Source organism: Oryzias latipes, chromosome 15 (genome assembly GCF_053564925.1).
Source record: "Oryzias latipes strain Hd-rR chromosome 15, Olatipes_Hd-rR_3.1".
Taxonomy (NCBI): Eukaryota; Metazoa; Chordata; class Actinopteri; order Beloniformes; family Adrianichthyidae; genus Oryzias; species Oryzias latipes.
This window is the reverse complement of record NC_136251.1, coordinates 9,949,338-9,962,979: the sequence shown is the minus strand read 5'-3', so window position 1 is coordinate 9,962,979 and position 13,642 is coordinate 9,949,338. Positions and strand designations below refer to the sequence as shown.

Sequence of the window (13,642 nt, the reverse complement as noted above, 5' to 3'; positions counted from 1 at the left end):
GCTCTAAGCAAACAAACAGTTGTCTATATAAAAGAGCTTTTACAATTGTGCACTTTTAGCAGGTCTCTGAAAACATGTGACCAATGTATAATGGATTTTCACAGACTTTGTTTAAAACTGAAGGTGACAGAGACTTTGGAGAAGTGGCTACATTATTCTGGACTTCTTTGTTTCATCCACAGAAGAGTAAAATATGTGATTGATTTTGAAAAGCTGCTGAAAAATGTATCTTTTTAAAATTGCAATTTCTAATTTGGGTTTTACATTTTGTGTTCCATTTTTTGTGATTTTATTAGAAAGATTTGTTATTTATTTGGTGTTTAAAGGTGGTACATATTGTATATACACAATCTTCTTAGAGACATTTGCTATATGTTGTGTTTGTTGTCATTGTAGTTTAATTTCTTTGGATGTATAGAAAGGAAATGTAGTTGCAGCATTGATTAAAAAAGCATAAAAGAGACATTTACTGTCTGATGTTACATCTGTAGGAGTGTACTGAGGCTGGGTTTTTTTTTTGGAGCACATTCATATGTTTTGTTTGTAAAAAAAAAAAAAAAAGATAAAATATAAAGTTAATTGTATTTTGGATGAATAAAAAAGCAATGATTAGTGCTAAGGATGTATAAAAGACAAACAAAACAAAGGAAAATGCTGTATTTTAGTGTTGAACTAGGCTTTCTAACTGTTCTACTTTCTGTCTGCCACTCCTGGCTAATTTACATGTGAGCACACAGCCGGGGGTTGGGGGGGGGGGGGGGGGGGGGCTAACTCCACTCCTGCAGCAGGGGAGACTGATGAAAAGCTTGAGGATGTAAGATTGAATAAATAAAATCCTAGAGTTGACCAGTTCATTTTATAAATGTAAATATTTTTTATTTTGGTGCTGATAAACTAAACAGAAGTTATGATAAAAATATTTGCTTGAGTCAAAATGTCCAAAAATTTGCTTTTAGCACAATAGGGTGATTAAGGTGGTTAAATGTTTCTCCTACGTATAGTGCTGCTTTTCAAACGTGAAGCTTTGTAGGACGCATCTAATTCTGAAATCTCAGCTTCCTGAGACAAACGGCTGATTTCCTATAAAGCTTGATTATATGACTGCAACGGAATCGACCACTTCCTGTTTGGCAGTGCCTTACGCAGGCACCGTCAGATGTACAGCCATGAAACTTGAGATGATGAGAGAAGAGCCTTCTGAGTATCTCCAGTTTTAATTTCATGCACATCGGAAAAGGCACATAGAAAATACAGGGCAGAATGTGCCCCATGCAATAACTAGGTGGCGCTATAGAGCTCGTCCAAAGTTGTCATATCCATGGGTTCAGAATGGAAGCTTCATCATATCCATTGAAATTCAGTGAGATTGGACAAGGAATGTGCACATGAGAGCAACATTTGTCTGCATGGCGAGACGCCCAACTTTGCCGCTCTGTCAAGACCACACCCCTGCGTTGAAAGATATGTTTTATATCAGAGTAAACTTCAATGGTTTTTCAACAGGTGGACGTCATTTTGAGGTGTGTCGGCTCATCCTACTTGGAGCAGTGATGCTCCAAGTAAAACATGTCATTTCCTTTTGCCAGCAGGTGGCGCTACACCTGTTCTGGATTTTTCCACTGCAGATGTGTTCAAAGTCAGACTACAATCATGCACAACAAATTTGGATCAGATTAGATTATTTATGGCTGAGTAATGGCCATTTTTCTTTTCATGGCGTGATTTCGAAACGACCTCAAATTTTGACGCGCCGCCACGGTCAAAAAAAACCGTAAAAACTTAAAAGCTTCGCAATTTAATATTGGACATGTGTTTAGTTTACAAAACCAAAGTTTGGAGTCATTGTTCAAAAATCTCTAGGAGGAGTTCGTTCTAGAACGAGGCCTGCAAATGACCAAAATACAGCAAAAATGACATATTGACATCAATATAGCAGACTTCCTGTGCAACTGACAGCTTGGTACCAAGAGACTTTTTTGTAGGTCTCCATCTGATGAACATGTCCTGTAAAAATCAAGCTTGTATGTTAAAGAACATGGCGGGGCTCTCAAAAACAAACATGGTAGGTGGCGCTATTGAGCCGTTTTTGTTCACCCATGCAAGTGCTGTATATATAAGTTGGAGATATTTATGAGGCATCTCATTCTGAAATCTCAGCCTCGTGATACAAACGGCTGATTTTTTATGAATTTTTAATTATCTGACTGCAACGCAATCAACCACTTCCTGTTTGGTGGTGGCTTGCGCAGGTACCGTCAGGTGTACACCCATGAAACTTTAGACGATGAGAGAAGACCCTTATGAGTATCTCCTGCTGTAATTTTATGAATGTCGGACAAAGCACAGAGAAAAGATAGGTCAGAATGTGACATAAAATGTATTTGTCAATATCTAGGTGGCGCTATGGAGTTCGTCCAAGATTGTCATATCCATTGGTTCAGAATGGAAGCTTCATCACCTCTATTGAATTTCAGTGAGATTGGACAAGGAATGTGCACGTGAGAGCAACTTTTGTCTGCATGGCGAGACGCCCAACTTCACCGCTCTGTCACGACCACACCCCCGCATTGAAAGTTATGGCTTTTTATCAGAGTAAACTTCAATGGCTTTTCAACAGGTGGACATCATTTTGAGGTGTGTCGGCTCATCCTACTCGGAGCAGTGATGCTCCAAGTAAAACATGTCATTTCCTTTTGCCAGCAGGTGGCGCTACACCTGTTCTGGATTTTTCCACTTCTGATGTGGTCAGGGTCAGACTACAATCATGCATATCAATTTTGGATCAGATTGGATTTTGCATGGCTGAGTAATGGCCATTTTTCTTTTCATGGCGTGTTTTCAAAATGACCTCCATTTTCGACGCGCCGCCACGGTCACAAACATCCGTAAAAACTTAAAAGCTTCACAATTTAACATCGGACATGTGTCTAGTTTACAAAACCAAAGTTTGGAGTCATTACTCCAAAATCTCTAGGAGGAGTTCGTTCTAGAGCGAGGCCTGCAAATGTCCAAAATGAAGCAAAAATGACATATTGACCTCAATATATCAGACTTCCTGTGCGACTGACAGGTGGGTCCTTTCAGACTTTTTTGTAGGTCTCCATCTGAAGAACATGCCCTGTAAAAATCAAGCTTGTACGTTAAAGCGTATGCGGGGCGTCGGGACAAAAGTCACTGTAGGTGGCGCTATCGAGCCGTTTTTGTGCGCCCATGCCAATCTCCTATAAAATACGAAATTTTTCGCGACTCCTGATGTGTGGGCCAAATTTGGTGAGTTTTGGGGTATGTTAAAGGCCTCAAAAAGGCGACTCTTCCGGTAGAATAATAATAATAATAATAATAAACATTCGAATTACAATAGGGTCCTTGCACTCCGTGCTCGGGCCCTAATGAGAAAATCATTTGATGTGACAATCCAGTTTTTATTTAAGTTTCAAAATGAAATGAAATGTATGTAACAGTTTATTGGAAGTGTCTTAATTTGTTCCCTGTTTTTGGAAAACTCTCCCAGTTATTATTCTTTTAGGCTTTTTATAGAAGCACTTGTTAATCCACCACTCAATCCAACACAGAACCTTCCTGAAGGAATAAAACAAAAAAGATGCTCTTGTTCATGTTACAGGGCTGTCTTCTCTGTACCAATTTTCTGATTATGTCACATGACACACCAGTTTATAGTGGCGGACTTGAAGTCAGGCCAGACAGATACTCCAGACAGATACTCACACATGGAGAAAACCCTAGATCCTGAAAACGTTTTAAAACCTGTTTTAAAACTCGACAAGTTCCCTTTGAATAAAATGGCAACACACTTGCTAATCAAAAAACCAAATAAGTGTCCCTTTATGTGTGAGTTCAACACCTGTATTTGATTTCACTTTTTAATGATTACCCTGATATCACATGCACCCACATGAGGTTGACCTGTATAGTGGCTGATTCATTCCGCACTCTAGTCATGAGAGACTGGTTCCTTGGTGTTGGTGCGCATATCCTGCATGCATGCACGTGTGGACGTGGTGCATGTGTGCCATAAGTGTCTCACCTCCCCATACTTACACTATATGTGGTTTAACCCTTGTGCTATCCTAGGCACTTTAACATTTGGAGTTGGGTCATCTAGACCAGTGTTTTTCAACCTTTTCTGAGCCACGGCACACTTTAACCTTAAAAAAAATCCCGCGGCACACCAGGATCCAAAAATTAAAAAAAACAAAAAAAACGGAGAAACTCAGTCTGTATTGATCTACAGCCCCTCCACAATCTCACATGCGTTTTTGAGATAATTGTGGGAGAAAAAGCTGGAAACTGCAGCTGTTTTTTTCTAAAAGATGCAATAAAAGTTAAGTTAGAAGATGTAAAAACAGTTTGATGTGTGTTTGTTGATTTCAAGACGTTTAACAACAGATCTCCTTGAGCGCTGTCACTCTCACAACCCAATGCATCATGGGAGATGTAGTGTATTAAACGGCCGGCGGAGATCGTGTCTCTGAGCTTCCTTGTTTTGTTCACTTGTTCCACGGTCTGACACCGGATTCTGTGGAAAGCTGCACCGATAAAGACGAGCTTTAGCTGGTGTTTTTGTTAGAACTGAGCGACTTTACGAGCTAAATCGGGACAAGGAAGTGAAGACTTTAACCACTTCTGATTGGTCAGACTGATGACATGTGATTAAGCTCCCCAAGAATGATTGGTGGAGACAGTTAAAAGGACGGGACTTTTCCAAAATACAGCCGGAGTTGCAGCTAATCGCGGTACGTCATTCTTATCAAAATGTCTTTAATAAAATAAAATAAACGCAAAGAAAAAGTATTTTACGATCTTTTATATTCCTAACTCCTCAGTGTTTTATCAGGGCCTGTTTGGATGAACAGAGAGCTAAAATCCTGGAGATGGGAAATGTTTAATTTTTCAGTTAATGAGGGCAATTTCCCACGGCACACTTGACCATCTCCCACGGCACACTAGTGTGCCGCGGCACACTGGTTGAAAAACACTGATCTAGACCCACTAGACAGTCGCTGAACCTTTTTTCTTCTATGATTCTTGATCTTCACTGGTGTCCATGGATTACATGAATTCTTCTTCACCTTTATCCACCTTTGTCATTGTAGGGAGAACACGTCAATGAAAGGGTGGGGTCATCTGGATCCATTAGGATAGCACAAGGGTTATGTGTTCACTTCAACCTGTCCCCGCAGCATCCCTAAATAGGCATTGACATTTTTACTCTCACTGGGTGGTCTACAGTCTTAATTTTCCATGTGGGCCACCTGCTTACCTCATACAAGTTTGCCCACTTTTTGCCTGCAGATGGCCCGTATCCACATTCAACCACTCACTATGACAGTTGTGACTAAGGTGTAACTTCGTTTCAGTTTAGGCACCAATTCACAACCAAGGTTGTCTCAAAGTAATGCAAAAAATACACAACATCAGGGAAAGCTTTATCAACTAAGAAATGTTAAATCCAGCTTTTCTGTTGAACACCAACATGTAAGAAACTGGACACCAGATCTGTTTGAGTGTTACTGGATATTTTCAAAATAAGGTCAAACATTTCTATTTAGCAAGATGTCTTTTAAACTGATGCTTTTAAATTCACCTTCTCTGTGAATGAAAGACAAACTGAATTTTACAACTCTGTCCAACTTAAGTAGAATAATTGTTGCAAATGTAAATGTGTGTAATCAAAACAAACCATGAAATAGGCATCCTCATTCCGTGGGAATTTGATTGTATGCTAAATTAGATACCTTTGTGACATGAATGGATTTAATTGAGAGTGTTTCTGTTTTTGATCACATCATGCAGATTAGACCTAATTGTACAGGTTGCTAGATTGTTTAGCAGACTTTTAGGTTCCACCTCCAACCATCATCGGGGTCAACCTAACACGTTTTAAAGTTCCACTCCAATTATCTTTTGATTTACTGCAAAAGCGTTCCCAGTGGGTTTTTTAAAATTATGATTGTGCCATTTTTAGACAAAATTTTGAAAAAAACATATCGTTATCGAGCACATGGTTTCTGCAAAAGTTCCTTAGAAATTTACGTCTGAGTTGTGAGCGGGACCATTTTCACAGAGGTACGGTAAGCCCATATCCACTTCCCGTCATCCATCTGTTTACACTATCTCTCTCATGTCTGCCATTTATGAAGCAAATTTGGAGACTTTGAAATAAATCCTGTTACGCCCTTAAAGTCCCACTCTGATCCTCTTTTGGTCTATTTTCAAAGCACCCCCAGTGGTCTTTTTTAATTATGGTCATGCTGTTTTTAGCCGCAAAATGAAAAAAAACATAAAAAGCTGTTGTTTCCCAGAATATAGTTTCTCCAGAGCGGCAGGAGCCTGCCTTCCCTCCCCCATTGCTGAGACATCTCTAGTCACACTCTCTCTCTCTAGCCTACGGCCTACAGCAACAAAAATGTTGTTCAATATTGCAGCTATCCAGCCATACAGTTTTGACACCAGCTCCGATGAGAAAACAAAGATGTTTGTGGATGTAGTCGCCTACAAGTGGTTCCATCTGAATGGAGTGGAGCAGAGAATTTGTGGCTAGCCAAGTATACCACCTACGTCACTGCTACAAACGTTTTCCAGTGACGTTTTTTCATCTTTAACTGATGCACAAAGATCTTGATAAAGAAATACTAAGAAATGTGATTTTAAGCTTAATTTTCTTTATCTATGTCCTCCATCATGAGAAAAAGGCCTCAAAAAACAAGTCAAAATACCAATAACACTATTTTTATTGGAGTGGGTCTTTACCTTGGGCCTTCGTCTTCTGGATATCTCAAATGGCCCACAAGGTGACGTCTACAGTCCTCTAATCTGGTCAAGGAAGATGATAGGAAGACGCCTTTAAAAACAGTAAAAGTGGGGAAAAAATCACAACCCTTAATCTTCATCTTTCCTCTTTGGTTCTGCTCATCAGAGAGAAATCTCTTTCAACTAGCTGAGGAAGTTGCGGACAACCACGGTACTGACATAATTACCAGTGGCTTGGCTTTAATCACACTCTCCTCTGACTTCACAGCACACATTATCTGACTCCAACACTGACGCGTTCTGCGCCTAAAACTGGCTAATTTAGCCTCCAAACGCCACTCACAAAGCCAGCTGTCACAGCCAGCACAAGATGGACAGAGAAAAGGGAGCACGAGAGAGTGATGGAGAGGCTGCATGTAATTATTCACCACATTCCGGCTTTGTTGTTTCTTTTTCTTTCTCTCCTCCATTTATGCTTTTCTTATTCTTTTACTTTGTGAACTTTTAATAAGTCTTAAGAAGTGTCAGTTTTATTCACTTCTCACAAAGAAAAAAAAAGTGAGAAAAAAAGAGCGAGGCGAGATTTGAGAGACAGTTTCAAGGTAGCAAAACTTCAATTAACCCGAGTTACCTGTGAAGGATATCGTTTGAATGACTGCTGAATTAATAAGTCCTTTTTGAAAATCTCTTGAAATGTGTTCTTGAGATGTATCAAATGCTGGCAAAGGAAGTGACATTTTGTACCTGGCTTAGAGTAATTTGAAATCTCTTCAAAGTCTCTTCATAACTGGTCACTCCGGCGCCGTTTGAGCTGAAGTATAATTGTCCGTCCTTTCAGTATTCGTAGTTAGTTACCATCCTCAGATGTTTATAATTAAAAGGTTGTCTTTCATGATTTTCTTTCAACGGCAAATATTGTTTGACACATCACTCTTTTGGTGTTGACACAATAGTGGAAGAAATCAGAGCAGAGGTGATGCTAAAAATAAAGCACAAGTCACTTTTATTGACAGTTGATGTGAAATTATTATGATATCATTGCTTTCTCCTCCCCCATGTTCTGACACGGAAGAAGGCAGAAGGGGTTAGAGAAAATTTCAAAGTGATGAAAGAGGGAAAGATCACAAACAGAGGCACTTACTAATGTGTTCCCAGGATGCAGCCATTCTAAGCAGACCTCTGGACCTTTGATGCTGTCTCTGTCAGCCGATCCTGAAGGGAAAAAAAATGATGAGCCATCACTAGCTATCAGCAGGACGCCGCGGTCTCTTCAGGGTAATAAGCAATGAGGCCAGGCAGGGTCGCACTGTGCTTCAACCTCTCACATGCTCAGATGGTAGATGTGCTTGTTTGGCAGTTCTTTCACTGTCAGATGTTCGCGTGTAAATCAAAGAAATTCAAATCGGGTCCAGTATGTGATCATCCAAAGTTCATTTAAAAAAAAAAGAAAAATCACTTAAATGTATTAATTGTAGAAAAGATTTGGTTCCTAAGAAAGTTAACCAATAGGAGTGGACAGCAATAAAATTGCTTTTCAAGTCAGATTAGAATTCATCGCTGCAACAAAAATACAAAAGCAAAAATATAACAGTTTATAATACAGACATCTTTGTGTGTATAGGAATTTTTTCACAGATGACTTTATTAAAACTTAAAAAAACAATAAAAAATAAATGACACAGTATAAATGTTCATGTGGCCTTTTTTTCCTCATGATGGACATAAGAAAATCATGCTTAAGTTACATTTCCGACTATTTCTTTATTCAAATTGCTGTGAATAAAGAGCAGAGGAAAAAATGCCAGCTGTACGGTTGGATAACACTGATATGGCTCGCCATTTTTGATGTATCACTAATGTTAGGTTGGACCAACTGGCTAACTAGTTAGACAACAAACTTTGTGGGAAAACAGTATTTACTCTGCACCTCTACAGCCCACATCATTGACAACTAACCCATATTTCTTCATCAGTTTGCTATTTCTCGGGTTTTCCGCGCCGCTCAGAGAACTTCTTTTTGATACCACGTAATGATGTTTGTTGTTTTAATCCCCCTGCTGATGGGACAAGACAAAGACATGATAATGCAAAAAACGAAAAACTTCAGCCACACCTTATTATTGCAGATTGTTTTATTTATAGCTAGCGCTTATTTTAATCAAGTAAGGTGCCCCTGGTGCCGTAGGGGTCTTGGGCATTCACTCTGTTCACCTTTTGCAAGAAATGTTCTTGAATTGGGGGTGTGAGAGGCTCTAAACATATGGATGATGGGAATTGGGGGTGGGCTCTTGTGTTGGGCCAACGGCGCCGTCCACAACTAAGAGGTGAATTCCTACTGAACTCCTGCTGCTCTACAGAAACTATGTTTAATTTTTTTTTATTATTTAGGCTAAAAATGGCATAATCATAATTAACAGACCATGGGAGCACTTTTACAATAGATCAAAAGATGATAAGAGTGGGTTTTTGAAAACCCAGACATACACCAGCATCAGCAGAACACAAAGATATAAACACAGTCTTCAAGGTAGAGAGACAGCTACAGGCACTAATCCTGAAAGAATCCAATTCAAAATAAAACAGGACATGAAAAGAGCTTTTGGTAAACCCGCTTCCACATAAATGTAGCCAAATGCTCGTGGAGCTGCTGCGCTTTTGTCACATGACCACAGGCGGTGTGTCTAAGCCTTAGGAGTGCAGGTGGAGCATTATGTCCCAAAAAAAAGGCTCCGGAAAAGAGCAAACTTAAAAAATTTCAAGTACAAAATGTTTGGGAGGATGGTTTTTTACTTCAGTCTCAATACACATTTTAATTTAGTTCAGTGGATTTAGACAGTGTCGATTCACAACCAAGGTTGCACCAAGACGCTAGGATGCAAGAAAAAGGTCAAACAAGACACAATTAAAATTACTTAGCTGATTATAATCCACTGAACTCATTAATATGGGTTTTATTTTGTTGGTTTGTACTGCTTTTATACTGAACCTAAAGGTGGTTTCAAAAGAACTTCTTTTTATCCATGAACACCTGCTTCATTCAACTGCGTACAAGACCACCTCACATAATTCTGAAGGATCTTTTCAGCATCAAAAAAATATTTTCCCTCACTTGAGTATCAAATCGCATTTTTGAGACAACACTCTGACAGTGTGCTCTGATTGCTATGAGTTTAATGTTTTTTTAGACCTGAAAAAGGCATTAAATGAAACAAACTAGAATGCGACAAATGAGCCGAGCTCAAGGTGGAGGAAAGAAAAGACACTTCCCAGAAAACATTCTCAGATTCAGATAAAGGAAGGAAGCTGGCATTCAGGAGAAGGATGAGTCTGGACTTCATGGGACTTTACTTTGTTTTAAGTGTTGGCAGATAAATTAACCACATAGCATGAAAGAAGTGACAAAAAAGAAGGAATGTACTGAATGACCAGAATTATCCGCAGGTTAAAGTCGTGCAGTACAACAAAACCACAAACGTGTGCAAACTCCGCCTCTGCTCAGGTCCAGCTGACTTATTCTGTATCATAGCATCATGGAGTTTGCAGAATATTTAGTTTTTTATTTTGTATTAAAGCCTGGACTAAGGAGCATAATCCAAAATTGACCAGACTATGATGATGTCCATTGTTGCAGAACTTCACATTGATTTATTAGGAGTCAAGTAACAGGAAAAGGATTTTGCTGTCAATTGATTGTTATAAACTGTGCATCACATTTAAGGGAGATGTTTACTTATACTACATGATCAAACTGTTTTTAATGCACCCAAGACTGTTGAACAATAAATCACACATAAAATGATGCAACATCTTTTGATTTTATGCTAAAGTTTCATACGGTTGCAAACTTCCAGTCAATTCAAAACATCCTACAGCAAGCGACAAAAAAGGGAAGGTTTTCTACTTTATTTCTGTTTTTATTTGTTTTGCTTTACATACAAAACTAGAAAAAAAACTGTAAGTTTAAAAATTATACAAAGGTTTAAAAACTGCACTAAATGTAGCACATTACAGTTTAAAACATGGATTAAGAGAGTTGGAAGAAGTTTTACGTTCAGAGCAGAATTCTCTGTTTTCCGAAACTCTGTAAGAAAAAGAAAAAGCACGTCATGGAAAAAGAGTAAAGCTATATGCTCAGTGACCAAGTGATAAAGGGGCAAAGTTTTTGGCCCGAGCTCAGCAGTAGCAGCAAGAGTCCTGCCAGCTTGTGTAGCATCAGTTTGAGGAGGTCGTGTCATCTCCTGGCAGGCTGTGTCTCCTCTCACCGCAGGAGGAGCTCCAGTCTGAGGCCAAACTTCCTTCCTGGCCCGGAGCCGGCTCTCCCGGCACGGCAACCCGCACTTCACTGGCTTCTCGCTGGGGGCAAGTCAAGAAGCTGCTGGGGCGTGGGGCTTTCAGCTCCAGTGCTACACTCCTTCAAGCCCCTGGGAAGTGGAGAAATGACCTTGACCTGCTCCAACTGTCAGCGAGCCAGCCAGTGCGTAGGAGAAGAGGGGTGACAGAGGACACAGGGAGAGCGGAGAAGGAGCAGGCACAAAAGAGATGGATGACAAGGGGTTAGGTGTGAGCTATCCAGGGAGATGTTTGTCCGGCAGCTCTACGGTGTGAAGCAGCTCAGAGAAGAAGCTGGCTGTTCTCATAGTGATTAATGGGGCTTGTTCTTCTTCTCTGTCTTTCGTTTTTTACAGTAAATTCTTTTTTTTTTTTATCAACCCATTTTAGTTTGACACGGTTGAAAAACTTCATTAAAGTTGTTTTCATTTGAAATTTTCAGCAGCTTCTTGAGAAAAACAACATCAAAACATTTCAGTGACATTCTATGCTTAAGTCATCCCTTACTTAAGCTGGCCAGATGTCTCTACTAAAGCAATTTTCCATATTTTCTGTTGTAGAAATCACCGCTCCTCACATATTTTCGGCGCACACAAACATCTCACTTACTGCCAGGGCTCCTCATTGAAGTCACAACACAGAGCTGAGCCAAATGTTCTTAAATAAATGTTGTGACAATAATGTCACTATGCAAATCCTCTGCTGCAGCTGCAGTGGGTTGTGTTTTTACCACAGGCCACATGAGACACGGTTTCCTCTTTTTTGTTTAACGTATTTAAAGAGTAAAAAAATGTCTTATTATCTTTGAACAGCTTGCAAATACATTAAAGATGGTACAATCCACCAACTGGAAAGTGAGACACTTTCTGACTAGAAGGGACAACTACGTTACCCTAGGTACTAAATCTGAAGCTGTGTCTTCTGAAAGATGGTGCTAGACACTTAACCTAGAGGCTAGACAATTCTAGCTTCTACTGTATGTCACAGTTAACCCTAGAACACTTTTGCTAAAAAAAGTAACACCATCACTTTTGCCGGGTATTTTTTACCCGACATAATATACCCAACAAAATGTACTTGTCATAAAAAATAGATCAAAAGACGACAACACATGATGAATTAGAGTGGTTTCCTGTTATTTTCAACTTCGGTATGTGTAACAAAATAAAAAAGTAAAAAACATAGGAACTCCCTTAAAACATGCTTGAAAAGTACGGAAAAATTGGGAATTTGAGATCAGAAAATTCCTAAAAAATAATAAAATGGTACTAGAAACTTGGTCTTTGTTCCATCCATTCCTGGGACATGTGAGACTTCCCTGGCGAAGGCACATACTCTTAACATGTGACATATAAGTTTACTTTTACTTTATTTATTTAATTTTATTATTAGGCATAACATATGTTAAGTTGTAATAGTGAACATAAGTTATTACTTACTTAATTTTTGTATTTGTATACTTTTTTGTATTTGTATACTTGCACATTTGGGAACACCCCTCACTTTTGCACATTACTCTCACTTTTTCTCAGCTTTTTGGAACTGCTGTGACAATTGAATTTCCCCAATGTGGGATCAATAAAGAATATCTTTATCTTTACTTTATCTTATATTGAAATTCATGTAAACAGTTTTGCTCGGGTGACAATCAACCAGCGATAAATAGTGCTCTAGGGTTAAACAGGCAAAGTGATTGATTCCAGGTTTGAAGACACCTGTCGTATTGATTAGAGCTCACACCTTAGTTTAACATGTTTCTTTGGTGAAATGGTGTCAATCTTTTCTCAGTGTTCCATCAATTTTCTGTCAGACCTGTTTCATTAGTGATTTTTCTATGATTCTGTTGTTTAAGGTTTAATTTTGAGCTTTTTTTTATTATTATTTGCTGTTAAGTGTTTTTATGTTTCATTTTTTTCCATATCTGTATTTACAGCCATTCTGGGAAATCTGTTGACCCAGTAGAAGCTTGTGTTTCCCCAGAGGCAGTGGTATTTTGGAATTCAGCCACAGCTTAACCTCATACATTTACACAGGGCAGACTGAACTGTAGGTTGAAAATATGCAGTTAATGCTAAACAATAACATAAAACCTGGAAAAAAATAATTCAGTGCCACTCAACTTTAAAAACAGATTACAACTGAACCAAAGGGAGAGTTCTGGTGTGATTTCAGTATGTGGAAGACAAAGTTTGCATGTTTAGATATTTTAATCCAAAAAAGAGTTCAAGTTACCTAACATTATAATTTGAAATATTTGTTAAATGTTTTTGAAATGTAAAACATATGCCCAAAACATTTTTGGTATATCCTAAAAAATTGAATTTTACATTTATGATAGGACATCACATATTTTCCACAGTAATTATTCCCTTTTACTTTGATAAACTTACTGTTCACTAATTTTGTATATGTTATGTATTGTAAAAAGCATAAGAAATCCCCAGTGAATGGATTTTCTTCAGGATGGAGAATTCAGTCTTTCTTGAACTCAGAACAATCCTGCTGTTAGCAATTTCCTGCTTGGGTTCTTATAGAGTCTTGG

At 38.8% G+C, this 13,642-nt stretch overlaps 2 long non-coding RNA genes across 2 annotated transcripts in view; both read right to left on the bottom strand.

The window, feature by feature from the left end:
• Positions 1 to 1,702: 1,702 nt before the first annotated feature.
• LOC144984107 (uncharacterized) overlaps positions 1,703 to 13,642 on the bottom strand; it is a 217,738-nt gene continuing 205,798 nt past the window's right edge. Inside the window, exon 2 of the long non-coding RNA XR_013647764.1 lies at positions 1,703 to 5,001. This is a non-coding gene — a long non-coding RNA (uncharacterized LOC144984107). The remainder of the gene's footprint in view (positions 5,002 to 13,642) is intronic.
• The window catches only part of LOC110016489 (uncharacterized), a 184,241-nt gene continuing 181,083 nt past the window's right edge, over positions 10,485 to 13,642 (bottom strand). The window contains exon 6 of the long non-coding RNA XR_002874790.2: positions 10,485 to 11,227. This is a non-coding gene — a long non-coding RNA (uncharacterized LOC110016489). The remainder of the gene's footprint in view (positions 11,228 to 13,642) is intronic.